The sequence below is a fragment of the Urocitellus parryii genome, chromosome 4 (assembly GCF_045843805.1).
Source record: "Urocitellus parryii isolate mUroPar1 chromosome 4, mUroPar1.hap1, whole genome shotgun sequence".
Lineage (NCBI taxonomy): Eukaryota > Metazoa > Chordata > Mammalia > Rodentia > Sciuridae > Urocitellus > Urocitellus parryii.
The window spans coordinates 194658478-194674984 of NC_135534.1; the positions used below are offsets into that span (position 1 = coordinate 194658478).

The 16507-nt window shown below is 43.5% G+C and overlaps 1 non-coding gene across 1 annotated transcript; it reads left to right on the forward strand.

Annotated features, from left to right (window-relative positions):
• Positions 1 to 817: 817 nt before the first annotated feature.
• On the forward strand, positions 818 to 895 carry Trnat-ugu (transfer RNA threonine (anticodon UGU)). The gene has a single exon. It is a non-coding gene; the product is annotated as a tRNA-Thr (tRNA).
• The last annotated feature ends 15612 nt before the right edge of the window (positions 896 to 16507 follow it).

The following is a 16507-nucleotide window of genomic DNA, read 5'->3' on the forward strand; positions in this document are numbered from 1 at the left end:
CTTCAGAGCTTTTGGTTATAACCTTTATTCTGCATTCTCAGAGTTAAGATGAAACTTCATAATGAAAGCTAGCAACATCATCACGTCATACCTTTTGAAAATTATAATTATAATCATGAGATGCCATAATAAGAATTATTAGGTGCCTCACTTCATGAGGGCAGGTTTCTGGAATATTATTACTATTGACTGAAATGTGAAGATTTAAGAATAAGTGTAGCCTTTGCTGCCAAACTGTGAGAGATGGGTAAAAAGGACAGGAAAGATTTTTAGGGTCCAAAAGCCTTGGTTCTGACTTCATCCCTTGGTAGCCCAGGTCAGGTCCTTCCTGAGTCAATTGGAAAGCCGAGTGAGGCAGATTGTGTTGTGGTCTCAATTCCTCCCCTCTCTCATGTGTCTGTAACTTCTGCCATGTGACTTTGCAGATTCTCTCACTGAGAAGGTGGAGTCTATTTCCCATGCCTTCAGTCAAGGCTTGTCCATGTGACTTATTTTAATCAACAGAATGAGGTGAAGTGGTGATGGGCCAGTTTTGAGTCCTGTGTATTTCTACTTACTGCCTTGTGCTTCTATTGTCATAAAGATAAGCACATGCCTGGACCAGATTATTAGTCCCAGGACAATGAGGACATGTGGAGCAAATATTTCCCAGTTCACATGTCCCTCTAAGAGCCTAGACCATCCTAGAGCTGAATCCCAGCTGACTGATAGAACCATGGATAAGCCCAGCCCAGATCAGTAGAACTCCAACCAAGTCTCTGACACCTGAGCTCTCATTATTGATAATTAGTATTTTAAAAGGCACTTCATATGGGCTGGGGATATGGCTCAGTTGGAAGAGTGTTTGCTTTGTATGCACAAGGCCCTGGGTTCAATCCCCAGCACCACATCCCCATACACAAGACACTTCATTTTAGGGTAATTTTTCACGGAACTGCTACAGAACATTATCATGCACATGCCCAGGGATGGGTATATTGCAGCTGTTCTTCTTCACATCTCTCTAATCAGTCAGAAAAGGCCCAGTTCAGCCCAGTGAAAAGTCACAAAGCTATGTGATGAGCACCCATTCAAAGGTGGAGGAAGTAAGCTCAAGGATACAGTTTATCACCTCCATTTATCAAGCCCACTTTGGCTCCTTGCTGAGGATAGGGAAGTCAGAGCCAGAATATGTTCCTCCTGTACCAGGATCATGCAGCTCCCCCCTGGATGCATGGGTGGCCAGCAGCCTCGAGCAAGTTTTCCCAGCGATTATTTTCATTGCCACAATTGGTTATTTCTATGTCAAAGTCACTTCCTCTCTTTGCTACAGATTTTTCATTTCCGTAAAAATGACAGTGTCTGATTTAGCTCTTAGAAAAGGATAGGGAGGTTGGGCAGGGGTGGAAATATGGAGGAGAAAGGCAAGGGAGGAAAGGAACAAAATTACTCACCAAAATGGGCTTTATAATTAGGAAGCACTAATGAAATTCAAAATAACAACAATAATTATGTTTCCATGGCCGAAGCCTTGTGTTATTCAACATGAATATTCATTCTCATGTTATCTTCCTAAGGAGTAAAACTGAGGGAAGCAGAGTGTGCACACAGTGTGGCTTTGCCCGTGTGTGTTTTTCCCCTGCTCTGCTTCTATTTTTACCCACACAAGACAGGCCCTGGTTTGAGAATGTCTGCATTCCAATATTTTTTGCAACTGTGATTTGTGTCTCTCTGGGTGTCCGCGCACAACACCTTATGTAGGAGATGCTTAAAACATCAATAAGACGTAAGTTAGGAAGAAGTATGTGTGCATGGGAGGGGCTGAAACAACTCTTTATAGTTGCTAAATGGTCACAGGCGGAATATCACTTTGACTTAGAGCTCCGCAGCTTGGAATGTGTACAAGGGAATCCAATGCATCTTTTATCAATGGGCTGGAAGATTAGGAGGTTATTGCTAAGTTATCAATAGAGGAGTGCAATTTGCTGTATGAAGTGGTCTTCAATTGGCTCCTAGCTCAGAAGCTACGTGTGTTCATCAACAGACTGTTCAATGCACTGTGGTTATAGGTATAGTGTATGAGTCTGCAAAGGCTGCCATAACAAAATTCACATGTCAGGTGATTTAAACATCAGAAATTATTATCCTACAGTTCTGGAAGCTAGAAGTCCAAGATGGGGGTGCCAGTTGAGTTAGTGTCTGGTGAGGACTCTCTCCTTGGACCACAGATGGACACTTTCTGTGTTTTCATGTAATCTTTCCTTTGTGCATGTTCTGGGAGGAGGAGGAGAGAATAGGAAGAGAGAGAGTGAAAGGGGAAGAAGGAGATATAGAGGAAGAGAGATATACCCCCTCCTTTTTTTTTTAAGCATCACAAGTCCTAGCAGATTAGTGCTCAGTTCTTATGACCTCATTTGACCTTAATTGCTTCCTAAAGTCCCTCACATCACCCAGTTATATATTTCAGGGCTGAGTGACAGAATGCCAGTATTGATAACACCACTCCAGAGGAGGGAGAGAGGAGGGGAGTGAGACAGGAATCACATCCTTCAACAAATCTGATGGAGACTATTGGGCCCAGGGACTGTAAGCCATGGGGTTTCCCTTCCCAGGTCTCTGAAAAAGCAAATTTGCCTCTGTCGGCCATCAGACAGGGAGCCTTGGGAAACTGCTGGGTGCTGGTGCATCCTGGGAAAAGGAGGGGGCTCCTAGGTCAGTACATGATGGGGGGTGGGAGAAAGCAGAATAACATGGCAAATGTTGAGATATTAGGATCTCCTGAAACATAGCTCTGATGACATCACCCACAACATTGCTCGAAAACTGCCAGTGGCTTTTTGGTGCCTTTATAACAATGGTGCAAAATTCTTAACATGGAATTCAGGGCTCTGCTTGCTGTGGTTTCAAGTAAATCTTCCAGCTTTGGGGTGGGGTGACAGTCATTCCTGACATTTAGGGAGTCCTTTGGAAAAGATGTTCTTCTGAGCCCTTTATACATATGAACTCATTTAATTTTGATGGTAACCCCTTAAGGTAGGATCCACTCTCCTAATCATCATGGGGCTCATGGAGGTTAGTGGACTCAGTTGGTTGACTCCCATAGTACTGAACAGTGGAGCTGGAATTCAAACCCCAGAGCTCCAACTCCAGCACGATGCTCACAGATATTCCACCACATGCTATCTTCATGTACTTCATATGGAAGAATCTCTGGTCTTCTCCCAAACATGTCCTGTATTTTCTGGTCCTGGAGTCGTCAACCTAATCCCAATTACATCCATTCTTTAGATTTCAATTCTTGCCTATGTTCAAGGCCAAAATCAAAGATATCTCCTCCAAGAAAACATCCTGTAAGGGTATTTCATGATTCAGATCCCACCTATCACTTCATATTTTCTTCCCTAGTGGAGGTAGCCATTTGGGGGGGGGGCTGGAAGAAAATGAATGTGTCTGGAATGGAATGTGTCACATCAGCTCAGAGACATAGCACAGAAGCTCTCCTATGGCCGTGAGCTCCTCATGGGACACATTTGCCAGCATAGCTCCAATTCCCTCGGACAGTGCTCTGCACATACTTCTATCAGCTTGGATTGGACCTATTGCTAAGAACTAAGAACTAAAACCAGCGAATTAAATAAGAGAGAAACCTATTTATCTCTCACATAGAACAAATCCAGAAATGTCTAGCTCAGGACTGTTCTAGCAATCCCATGGTGCTCATGGATCCAGACCGCTTCCACATTTAAGTTGCAGAGCGTGGCTGTGGGCTTCACAAACCAAAATGGCTGTATGAGTTCCATCCATCAAATGCATGAGCTAAGTAGCCGATAGAGTAAAGAAGACTTTATAGAAGCACAACATAGCACTTCTGTTTATATCCCACGGTCTGGCTTTAGTTACAGTCATTTTCAAGGGCAAAGGAACCGAGGATGCTTTTAGCCATTTAGTTAGGTATGACCTTCCAGGTAAAAATGAGAATCTTGTTCTAGTCTAGATATAAGGTGTCTCCCAAAAGATCCTGTGTCATTGGAAGAGGCACAATGATTAGATTAGGAGTGCCATAACCTAATCAGTGGATGAATCCATTTGACTTATTAATAATTTGAAATGACTGCTATACTATAAGTGTAGGCAGGTGGGGGAGGTTGGAGAAGGTGGGTCACTGCACTTAGGGATTATATCTTGTCCCTTGGCTCGCTCTCTCTCTCTCTCTCATACACTATACCTACAACCACAGTGCATTGAACAGTCTGTTGATGAACACACGTAGCTTCTGAGCTTAGGAGCCAATTGAAGACCACTTCATACAGCAAATTGCTCTCTCTCTCTCTCTCTCTCTCTCTCTCTCTCTCTCTCTCTCTCTCTCTCTCTCTCTCTCTCCTTCCTGGTTACATGAGATGAGCTGTTCTTCTCTGCTAAGCCCTTCTGCCATGTTGCTCTACCTCACCTTGGGTCCAGACTAAGAGTTGGAAGACCATGGACTGAGACTTCTAAAACCATGAGTCAACATAAACTCTTCCCTTTCTAAATTGTCCTCGATGGGTATTTTGGTGACAGTGATGAAAAGCAGTTATTAAAGAAGAAAGGATAAGTAGAACCTAGGGTGGTCGGAAACATCTGGTCACCTCACCACACTGGATCCTCAGCAAATGCTCACTTCAGCAACCGTTTTTTGAAACTCTTTCTGTGTCAGTCACTGTATGAAACAATAAAGACATAGAATTAAGAAAGCCAAGGTCCCTGCTTGCTAAGAGTTTATACTTCACTTAAGAAGATGAATAAAACACTACCTACCAAAAGTTCGTGGTGGAGTCTACATAGGGTGAGTACAAGGTGCAACATAAACCCTAAATGGTATTGACCAGTTAGTTGCTGAAGGAATGAGTGAATTATTTGAATATAAAATAGCCCTTCTTCGGTTCCATCCTAGATGGCAGAAAGGAACAAAGAGAGACACACACGCTGGAGTGAGAGAATGCAGATTTGTAGGAAAGAACAGAATCACACCTACCAGACTCCAAATGTAGCTCTGCAGCTTGTTACATCTTGGATAAATTCTTTAATGACTCTCAAATTTAATTTCTGCAAAATTAAGTTAGGTTGACCATGAGAGAAACCTGGCCTAGCACACAGTAGGTGATCAGCAAATGTTCGCTTTTTCACTGGAGACCAGAGAGAAGCATCTCCACGCCTCGCACCTGGATCCCTTTGCCTGTGCCCTTCAACACCAGGCAGAGCCCTCCAGCTCCCACACTTAGAGTCAGTTGTGGGTGAAACTTAGATTGAATTTGATTTTTTTTCCCCTTGAGTTGACATAAAGGGGTCTGTCCCTTAATTACTAGTCATTGCCCTTCACACACAAAAAAATGGTAACCCGCTCAGCCCATCAAAGCCTGCCCTTTGAAATGCTGAACTAGACAGTGAACAGAAAGTATCTGCCAAAAGGCTTCTTTTCTCCCAGAGATAAAAGCAACATGAAATGCATGTAAGTCCTGCGCCCTTGTTAATTAATCAGGATTCGCATTAAAAGCTTAAACGCCTTTGAAGCAGGAAGCTCAGGGAACCAGGACCTCTTTTCTGTTTTGCAGAGGGGAGATGGGTGGACAGGCCAGCCCAAAGAGGTCTCTGTAGGGGACTGGACCACAAGTTAGTCCATTGCCTTCCAGGACTGATGTAACAGGCGGGGGATAATTGCTAAAAGTGTGGACCACCACATTTGTATAGGTCCCACCTATGGATCAAAGAAAAACACAGGGCTCTGAACTGCCAAAGCCTCTGACACAGCCTTCTTCCTAACATTTGTTTGTGTAATAGGAGTTTATAAGAACATCAGTTCATTCACGTAACACGTGTTTACTTGCTTCTGCTACATTCAGGTGGGGACAAAATCGTGAAGAAGACACAGTTCCTGCCTTCTGAATAATCTGGCACAGTGAACCGCATACGGGAGTGACTTTGTACCCCGGGAGACAAGGTACAAGTGCTACCATGTACTGACTTACATTAATGTTGAAAGCCAGGAGAAGACAAAGGCTGTAATCTAATCTGAGAGATGGCTCGGGTCACGGCCAGAATTATAGAACTGAGGCAGAGTCACGGAAGGATTTTAAAGCAGAAAGTGACAAGATAGAAATCTGTATTTAGGTGGAAGTAAAAAGATCATCTGTACCTTGGCAGTCAGATGGGGAAAATCAGATGAGTTCTAAATCAAATAACTGTGATAAAAATTACATGTAAAAGCAGCATTGACACAGGTTGGTAGCCACTTAGCAGGCTAGGAAAAAGCAATCACCTTAAGGGTCAAAAGGAAGAAGGGACAGCGATGCTGGACCAATCCATGCAGGTGATAAGAGGCAGAGGGGATGGGGTGAGAGCTGAAGGTGAGATGGCAGCACTCAGCATCATGTGCAAAGCTGCCCAACACAAGGCAAAGCCGGAAATGGAAAACACCCAAAGAAAGAGCTGCTTAGAACATTCTGCTCCCCCCCACCCACCACCAAACCTGTTTTCAGCCTGTAAGGGTCACAATGGACATCACCTTTTCTGGAAATTTCTCTGTGCATTCTTCAGTCTGAAGATTGGAATTGTTTTTCTATTGTTCCATTAAATGCTAATATTCACGTAACCAAAAGACATGAATTGCTGGCCATGGGTATACCCATTATTTAGCACAATCCTAGCAAGTAGAAAGTGCTACTATGTACTGACTTAGTTCGAAGTTGAAAACCAGGAGAAGACAAACAGGGTGTAATCCAATCTGAGGGATGGCTCAAAGTCAGAGTCAGAGTTGTGGAACCAAGGTTGCAGACTTCAGAAATGGCTGGAGTCCTATTTATTTGGTGCCACCTGAATATGCTGAAGGCCTGGCATGGGTACATGAAGTTTGGGGCTATGCTAATACGGTGTGATTCCAGATATGGAAGAAAGTAATTCCTTCTGGAGAGAGGAGCCCTGGCAGGCTCTGTGAGGGAAGTAGCATTTCGGTCTGGCTTTGATGGGCAGACAGGCTTTGGTGTTGTGATCTCTTGCCTCTGTTCTCTCAACCTGGGCATATGTTGATCTGTCAACGCTTTCTCTCCTCCAGGGCACAGGTGCAGCTTAATGTGCAGAGTGTCACCTAGGTTACATCCCACAGAGGACACCTATTATGTGCAGTTACAGGCTGAGATCTCCAGGCAAATGCATTCAAAGCACAAAACACCTACAGCACATTCAACACAGTGCGCATTATGTATTCATGATCATGAATAGTGTATGTTTGTGCAGATCCATAAAAACTTGCGTTTTGTTCAGGGGCTTAACTTCTCCAACTCCCACAACTAAAACCTCACTTAATATGAGGTAGGTGAGAAAGACAGTGTTGTGGTCTCATTGCGGATGAGAATATAGGAGCACAGAGAGGTTAAGCAAGTTATCCAGGGTCACAGCTATTGTCATGTAATCAGAGATGGAGCCTCTTCGTTGCCAATTAATCCATTCCTTCCTGCCCAGAATAGAGAACTCTCTACATTGTGAGAAAATATGTTCCAATGCGATGAGGAAAACAGTTGCCACTAACTCAGTTTCCTATGAAATGTTTAGCGGAATCTTGAAATAAAACCATTTGATACATGAATTATATTGACTCAGGAGTTTTATATTCCTGATTGACCTGATGAATTTATTTCTTCAGTTATCTTGAGATTCTTATATTTTACTAATATGTTAGGATGAATTTTATAATTAAATGAATGATGATTGATAATGACATGAATTTCTGGTCATCAAAATTTTTTAAAAGTTATTTACTTACCCAGCTTATCTTAAAACTGACTGAAGTTAAGTCACTGAGGAGCTCAACTCTCTAGGGAAACTACTGCTTCCCTGAATTTGCACAATAGACGAGATAATCATGAGGCTCAGTACTCTGGCTAAAGGTAACACATAAATGCATACTCCACCCTCACTAGTTATACCCCCAAATCCTTACAAACCCTTTACACTCACATGTTTGCTTTCTCTTTGCCCACCCCCTGCAATCGCTTTCTCTCTCCCTTTAGTTCTCTTTCTTTCTTGCTTTCTTGCTTCCCCGCCCCGCCCCATCTACATCTCTCTTAAGACCGTTTCCTCTCTGTAATGGTTTACATAAAGCCACTGGTAATGCACCCTCACTAATTCTAAATTAGAAAAAAAAGAAAGAAAGAAAGAAAAAAAATCAGAGCTGCCTTGAGTTAGGCACAAATCCATTTATGAGGTCCGAGGTCTTTCAGCGAGTCTGTCTTGAAGCATTTGTAGAAAGAAGAGCCTTTTATGATGCTTGCGATGTCTCTATCTCTCCTCTAGCTGTCTTAATGTGCACATGCAGACACACACACACACACACAGAGACAGAGAGAGAGAGAGAGAGAGAGAGAGAGAGAGAGAGAGAGAGGCTTGCAAGGATAGAGGCTGTTCCTACGCAAACTTTGCTGAAGCAGTGTTCTCCCACAGATAAATCACTTCCTTCCCGAGGAAGCAAATACCTTTTGCCGCATGGCTAGAGTGGGCGGGAGGAATCTTCCTCCTGAAATACTTGCCCTGCCCATCATGTATCCCAAAACAAGGAGAGTGGTTTTGAATATTGAGCAGCCAGGAGGGCTGCCCACGCCGGACATGGGCACCAAGGCCCTTCACTCAAGGTGACTCCCTCTATCAGCTCTGGCACTGTCTGATGAACCAGTGTCAGGAAACAGATCTGATGACAGGAAGGCTTCTGTGATCTCCCTAAAGAGCAAAGCAGGCATGAGCTTTGCAGAGTTAAAAGCCAAACTAAACAGACGCCCAAGACAGGTGAATTACAGCCGGGAGATCCCATGGAGGGGCCTTCCTCCTCCCACGTGACTCTACGGGGAAAAATAACACACACACATACTCTGACAGGTTGCAGATACACCAACGCTGGTTATGTGCATCCTCTATTGCACAAAGGAAGGAAGCACATCAATGGGTTAATTAGCTCCTATGCAGAATTTAATTAGAGTATCTTTTTTCACTCGGGCTTCAGCCAGAATCTCAATTATCCTGTTTCCAGGATTTTTGAGCATGGATGCAGGTTTTCATTTGGGGAGGTCCCACTGGAAGCTTGGGGTGTCTTTTGCCTTCCACATGGATGTGGCAGAAAATTTTAACGTGAAATCTTGATTACTTGAAAGTCATCCCGTTATCACAGGGAACAATGACTCATTATAACATGGAAAGGTATTCCCTATCCCAAGCTCCTCCTCTTGAATGTATACAACGATGGGTTAGCTTTTAGAAAGTCCAGAATGAATTCAGGGCTTGGAATTCAGACATTTTCTTCCCATAAGATTAAGCATTGATAAGTAACCTTGGTCATGTAGTAAGCCCTTTAACCAGCCAACCTGTGTGGTAGGTATTCTTATTATCAGCCAAGTCAGTTCTACAGAAAGATAATATTTTTTTTTTAAATCTATCATAGAAAGTACTTTGTGTAGAGCTATTTTAATTAAATATCAGAAAGCAAACTTAGACAAAAGGAGAAACAATGATCAGTTTGGAGAAAGGGACAGATTCCTGAGGAAACCAAGGCTAGACTTCAGAGAGGACAGAAGCTGGGAACTGTTACAACACCAGGACTTTCCAGGGCCCACACTCATTTTTCTGCTGTTTTCAGTGCCTGCTTTCTTCATTCTGCATGGTACCACCCTCCAAGTTCCTGGTCCGCAGGGGAGAAGCACATGCTTACAGATTCTGAACTTTATTGCTTATAGTCCAAGAGACACTGGTCCAATAGTTGTTCTAATATAATCAGAAAGGCCCATGTTGCAAATGATGGTGATGATGATGATGGTGATGTTGTGATGGATAGCCCTATTGATTTGTATTTCTATAACCTGGAATGGGCCCCTCCAGCCTCCACCCTTCGCCTATAAGAACAACTGTTTTTCAAAGTACAAGGACTACCAGAGTCTCCAAATCTTACTGAACCATTCAGAAGCTTCCCTGGGCTTTTTACAGGTATGTAAGAGTTTTTCAGACTTTGATATTTGCCACAGTATCAAGGTGAGGTGAGAACTGCACTGTTATCAGGCAAGGTGAGTGCTGAGCTATTATTCTTTTTTAACATATGAGGAAACGGAGCTCAGAGAGCTGACATTTCTTACCCAATGTTACACTACTAGCAAGTGGCAGAGCTCTTAGTCAATGTCTCTTTGTACAAGCAAATCAAAATTCAAAATACATCTTTTTGTCCCCATCACCCTACATTGGAGAATCAAATTCAGCGTACCTAATTTGAAGATTAGGAGCCAGATCTCCTGGCTTAAGGTCTCCCACAAAGCATTCTCTATACAACCTAAGGGGTCTGAAACACACACTATTTCATCAGCTTAGGCATCCCATAGCTTCATCTTCTTTCTAGAATCATTTCTCTTTGGCATTGGGCACATACACTTTTCTTTTTTTTTTTTTTTTCTAATTTTCTACTTTAGTTTCTTATTTCCTGTGTCAAGTTCAGATTCTGAAAGAGTGGCCAGTGTTGTAGATGTCAAAGCTTTGAACATTCAGATTTCCCATATAGGAGCCATGAATTCTTTGCCCCCTCCTTGCCTTCTTTAAGAGTATTTCCACATTCAACCAACTATCAATCACTGTCACCAATTGCTATACGCAGGCAGTCACTCTAGGTTCACACTGAGCTAGGCACTGCTCTCGACAGGGGCTCCTACAGCACATTTCCAGGGAAATTAGAACAGATCTCTTGGGTGAATGGTGGCCTACAAATCATGAATATGTAGTTTAACCAGCTGTGAAGCATCTCGTGCTAAAAGTTGGATTTAATTTTGCATTTAGAACAAAAAAGAACCATGTTGAATTTAAAGGACAACTTCTTGATAACCCAGAAGAAAAGTACTAGCATGAGACATTCAATGGGAAATGCTACTTCTGAATCCCTAGACACCTGTACTCATGTTAGCTCTGGTAGCATCCTCCAAAGGGGCCCCTGAATCATCCTCACCTTCTGATACTCTACTCATTTAAAAGTTCACTCTCCACCATGAATAGGGATGACCTGTGTAACCAAAAGGACATTCAAAAAAAGAGTATGTGAATTGTGAGGCTAAGTCATAAAAGGCACTGTGGCTACCACTCTGGTCTCTCTTGGAATGGTTGCTTAGGATCAAGCCAGCTGTCATTTCATGAAGATATTCATGCAGCAAAGGCAGAGGCCAGAATGGGGAGCAGCCAGGACCTCCTAGAAACAGCTGGCAACAACTTTGGGGGTATTTAAAGAGCTATATTATGGATGTGAATTCTCAGCCCCACTCAAGCCTTCAAATGACTATAGTCCTAGCTGATATTTGACTACAACTGCATGGGAGATTTTGAGCTATCACCGCTCTGCTTAGCTGCTACAAATTCCTGATCCCCAGAAACTGTGAGCTAATAGGTATTTATTGTTGTTTCAATCCATTAAATCCTGGGCCAATTTGTTATGCAACAGGAGATGACTAATACAGCTTTAAAATCCTGTGCTTTCCTATCCTACCTTAGTGAAGCTGCATGTGTGGAAACCCTGATGATGACAGCACATTTGTGCTATGTGCCAGGGAGCCCTTTGCCCTGGCTACAGCAGACTGGAACAGGCAGCTAGGAGCAGACACACTTGTCTAGGCTCACTGATTTCTCTTTCAGGAGTCTGTGGTAGGATGTGTGACTGGGTGCTATTGGAAAAGCAATGGAAAGCTAAAGGTTGTTCAGCCACCATGATCCAAGGATAAGCAGAAGGCGGTGCCTGAGGCAGAATAACAGGTGCAGAGACAACAGGAAAAGAGAGAGAAATAAAGATGGAAAGGTAGCACTGAATCCCCTCAATACCTTTCTCTTCTTAGGGGACGTTAAGGCAACTCCAGCTTGATCAGTTTCCAGGAAATTCCAGATCCCATGGTCTAAACATCACCTCGAAGAGTTCTGACTTCAAAAGTGGCACTTAACACTCCTTCCAGATGTTTGGATATTTACCTAGAAGAAGGAAAGGTTCTGGACTTGACTCAAGAGGTGATAATTCCAGGAGGTAGTAATATACTTATCTTGCCATCCCTTCATCTTTAAGCTTAAGAGTGACTCAGAGAGTGACTTGCATGTGGTACCATTGTGATTTAAAGAGGTAATACTCTCTGCCCGGCACCAAATAGGGACATAGCTAAGGAAACGACATTGTCTCCAGACAGACGTTCAATCCTTTCCACTTGAGAACAGAAGAGCTTCACAAAGCTTTTGAGGGTGATCATTCCCCTCTAAACTCCGTCATTTGCCATGATGGATGACTGCACAGTGGTCTTCAATATACATCTCTGTGTTGCGTATTGATAACCCTATCTCAGGAGAGAGGGCACTTCCTTGAGGGGCCTTGAATTGGCTTTCCTATTGAATTGGCATTGAGATTGAGCCCTCCGTGGGCACTGCAGCCCAGGTATGAGCTTTTAATTTCCCTAAAATAGTAATGCTAAGTACACGGATTATGTTTGAGCTCCTGGGCTGGAAAGAACTCACAAAAAGGAATCTTTACATGTGAAAGTGGTGAGAACATCTTTCGCTTTTCATTGCGAAAGGGTCTCCTAATGTATGGTACATATGCCCTTGAGAAAATGAGGTCTGTGAGATGCTCAAGACCAGAGAAAGTCAGATTAGGAAGAGGCAGGTAAGGATGGGTGTGGCTTTAGAAGTGTGCAAGTGGTGAGTATCAGATGTGCTTCCCACAGGTGAAGAAGACAGGTGCAAGGTGAGCCTAGCAGACCAAAGACTGGGAAAGGCACCACTCCTGTGTCAATTTACAAAGGGACCCTGGAGCTGTTTCTGTTGTGAATACAAAATGACATCCCCTGCCGAGAATGTGTGGGGCTTCCATAAACAGCCCACGCCTGTATGCTTTTATGGTAGAAATTCTCTATAATGGTGAGGGATTTCTACTTACAGGGAGTTTTCAAATGAGCTGCAATGATGTGTCTTCAATAAAAGAAGAAATGAAACATCAGAGACATTTAAAAATGGTCTTAGAACGTGTAGCTATCTTCTTCTTTTAGTGTCTCTGGAAAATATTGGCTCCTTTGTTTTGTGTTCCTCTTTATCAGCAGAGGGGAGTTAAAGTTTGGGGGGTCTTGGCCCTGTTCACCATTCCAGCCTTCATTTTCACCCCTTCGCCCCACTGCTTCCAAATCTACATTCTAGCCATGTTCAGCCACGGCTATTTCCTGGAAGCATCATCCACTCCCATCTCTAATCTTGTGCACCTGACATCCCATCAACCTTGGCCACTCCCCAGGGCCTGTCTTTACCTGGCTCACTTTTCAACCTGTTTTAGAGCTCAGTTGAGTTGCAGTATCTCTGCAAAGATTCTTACATTCCCTTCCACTCCTGATTCCTCTCCCAAATTCTCCAGTGGGGATCCACATGGATACCTGTCTTGTTCTTTTGAATGCTCAGCAGCTTTGAATGCACACTGTCTCTTTCTCTGTAGGACAAGGTCCTGCCTTACACTCCATTTGATTAAGCTTCAGTTTCAGCTTGACCATCAGGCACAACCGAGTTCGACTTTATGGAAACGTCAGTGATGTGAGGAAGCCACAGGCACAAAATCTCTTTCCTAACCAGGCTGGAATAAAATGATCCAACATTCAATTCAGAGAAGGAGGAAGTTGTAGTGTCCAGTACCCAAGGAGATGGTGTGAGCTGCCTAGGGTGTATGTCTTTGGTCAAGGGAGCAGTATGGGGTCTGCTGGCACATTCCCACACCGTAATTCAGGTGTAAAAGCCCAGCTCTTTGTGAGCCACTATAAATACGTTCCTTTCACCGATTCATTTTCTGCATAAATTACCTGATGGTGGTGTTGTTTTTCAGCCAAGAACAGTGACTGAGGCAGTATGCTCTCTTTTATGCTCTGACAGCCTGTGAACACCCCTCATTCATTCCACAGTGTGAGTTCTTCTATCTGATTGTCTTCCTGTTTTACCACCAATTTCCTGGGGCCTGGGAGCAAGTATGCGTTCTTCATAAGTGCATCCCAGTTTCTTTCGTGATGCGTGGTGAAATAAATATTTGCTGATTAAATAAATACACAAAGGTAGATTTCTCCAAGAGCCTTTTACTATTCTCTGATTGAGGAGGTCTCCTCATTCAGAATGAGATAATCCCAGAGGGTTAGCAGGATGGATCAGTTAGCAGCAGAACTGGGTATACAGTTACCCTGATCAGCCAGAAATAAAACAGAGAAGCTTGGATGGAAAGAAGGGAGACAAGCTTATATCCAGGCAAGTTCAGTATCAGGGACTTCTGCCAGACTGAAGAGGTGCAGGGAGACCACGGACAGGAGATAAGATCAAAAACAGGTCTCTGGATGCAGTGCCAGGTGGAAGGAAAGGTGAGCAAGCACTTGCCGGGTGTTGAATCCACAGCGAAATGCAAAGGCCTTGAGAAGGAGAATCTGAACCCAGGCCAGGAAGGGTAAAAAAAAAAAAAAAAAACTAAGGAGACTGGGAGCAGTGAAGTGTCCATGGCATGGAGAGTCCACATTGCCAAGAAATGCTTCCTGGCTCTCACCTGGCCACTACTCATATTTTAATCAACTCGGATCTAATATCCTACCACAAACACTTCTTGGTTTTGATCATTCACTGGGATGTCAGAGACTCCTGCTGTTTCTGTCCAAGGACTTAGGGTGTTAGTATAATTATCTGCTTGCATACCTGTCTAATTACATGAGTAATCACTGGAAACAGTAATAGTTGCCATTTTCCACCTATAAACACTGTATGTACATATTTTATTCAATCCTCCTAACCCCTCTGTAACAAAGGTACCATTATCATCCTTACTTTTCAGATGGGGAAAGCAAGAAATCAGAGCGGTAAAGTGACTAAACCTAAGATTGCACAGTCAGGAAGTGGGAAAGAAGAGATAGGAAGGGCAATCGGCCTGATTCCTGCACCTGTGCTCTTAAACTCTAGGTTATAGAAACTTAAGGTCATATCCCAGAAAAGTAAATGAACGCAAGTTTTCTTATCCTTATTGAAGTTCAAGAAGCCATGTGAGGATCTAAGATTGAGGGGGAGAATAAGGACTTATCTGGGGGGACACAGGGGGTGATTGACAGAGCTGCCTATCTCTTGGCTCATCCCAGAGAAGTGGTCTTGCTTTAAGAGAACTGTCTAGGAAGATGAGGCTGGACCAAGGGATGGATTTGGAGGAGGAAGGGGATGCTAATAACTCTCTCTAGGTGGGCCAAATACCAGAGATCAGGGAGAATGTCTTCGGCACAGAGAGTCTGCAGCGAGGCTGTTAATTAATGTCCTGTGAGTCTGGACGAGCCGCGCCATCCAAGCCAGCAGAGCTTGTACAGTCTTGCTGCTCCACTTACTCGACATATCTAGACGTTAGATGCTTCAAGGGGAAAATGCCTCTGATCTGCATTGGCTCCATTCCCAAACGGCTGAGATTTATGGGCAGGCCCATGGGAGGAGAGTTGAGAATGAATGGCTTTAGGCTCAATTTCAGCTTCTCCACTTGGAGCCCAGCCCCCCCTTTTCTGACTTTCCAGCTGACAGGTAAAAGGATACTAGAAGTATGGAATCTTGGGTCTGGTTGTGTTCTCTGGGGTCCCCTGAAACCTGGGTTCCCAAACGTAGCTGGTTCTTATAATTATCTGGTGCATCTTGAACAAAGTACATGATGAATCCCACCGAAGACCTCAAGCAGCCTGGGCATCAAAGTTTCAATAACATCTGGAGGAATGCAGATGATCAACTGGGTGGCGTGATCCCTGATTTAATCTAACAGAATGGTAGTCACATTTTACAGAGAGCAAGGAAAGAAGAGGGGCAAGCAGGAAAAAAAAATGTGGCTAAAACCCTGGATTCTCCGTGCACTTGCTTCATGATTCATGAAGAGTAACAGCATCTCCTGTTTAAAAATATGCTCATGCTGGGTGTTCTGGCTCAAGTCTGTAATCCCAGTGACTCCCATGCTGAGGCAGAAAGACTGCAAGTTCAAAAAACATCCTCAGCAACTAAGTGAGGCCCTAACCAACTTAAGGAGAGCTTGTCTCAGAATAAAATATAAAAAAGAGAAGAACTGGGGATATGGGTCAGAGATTAAGTGCCCTGAGTTCAATCATTCCTGGTGCAAAAGAAAAAAACAGTCACACCAGTTTATTTCAAAGCCCTCTAATGAGATGGAAATGTCATCATCTGGGTGTTGTGGTGCACACCTGTAATCCCAGTGGCTGGGGAAGCTGAGGCAGAATCGTGAGTTCAAAGCCAGCCTCAGCAATAGCGAGGAGCTAAGCAACTCAGTGAGACCCTGTTGCTAAATAAAATACAAAATAGGGATGGAGATGTGGCTCAGTGGTCAAGTGTCCCTGAGTTCAATCCTTTATGCCGCCCCCCCTTGGCTAAAAATTATTTTTATAAAAGATGGAAATGTCAAGTTACACAGTTTCTGATTCATAAACGTTTGCTCTTGTCAACTAGTAGAAGAAGAAGCAGATAAACAGTC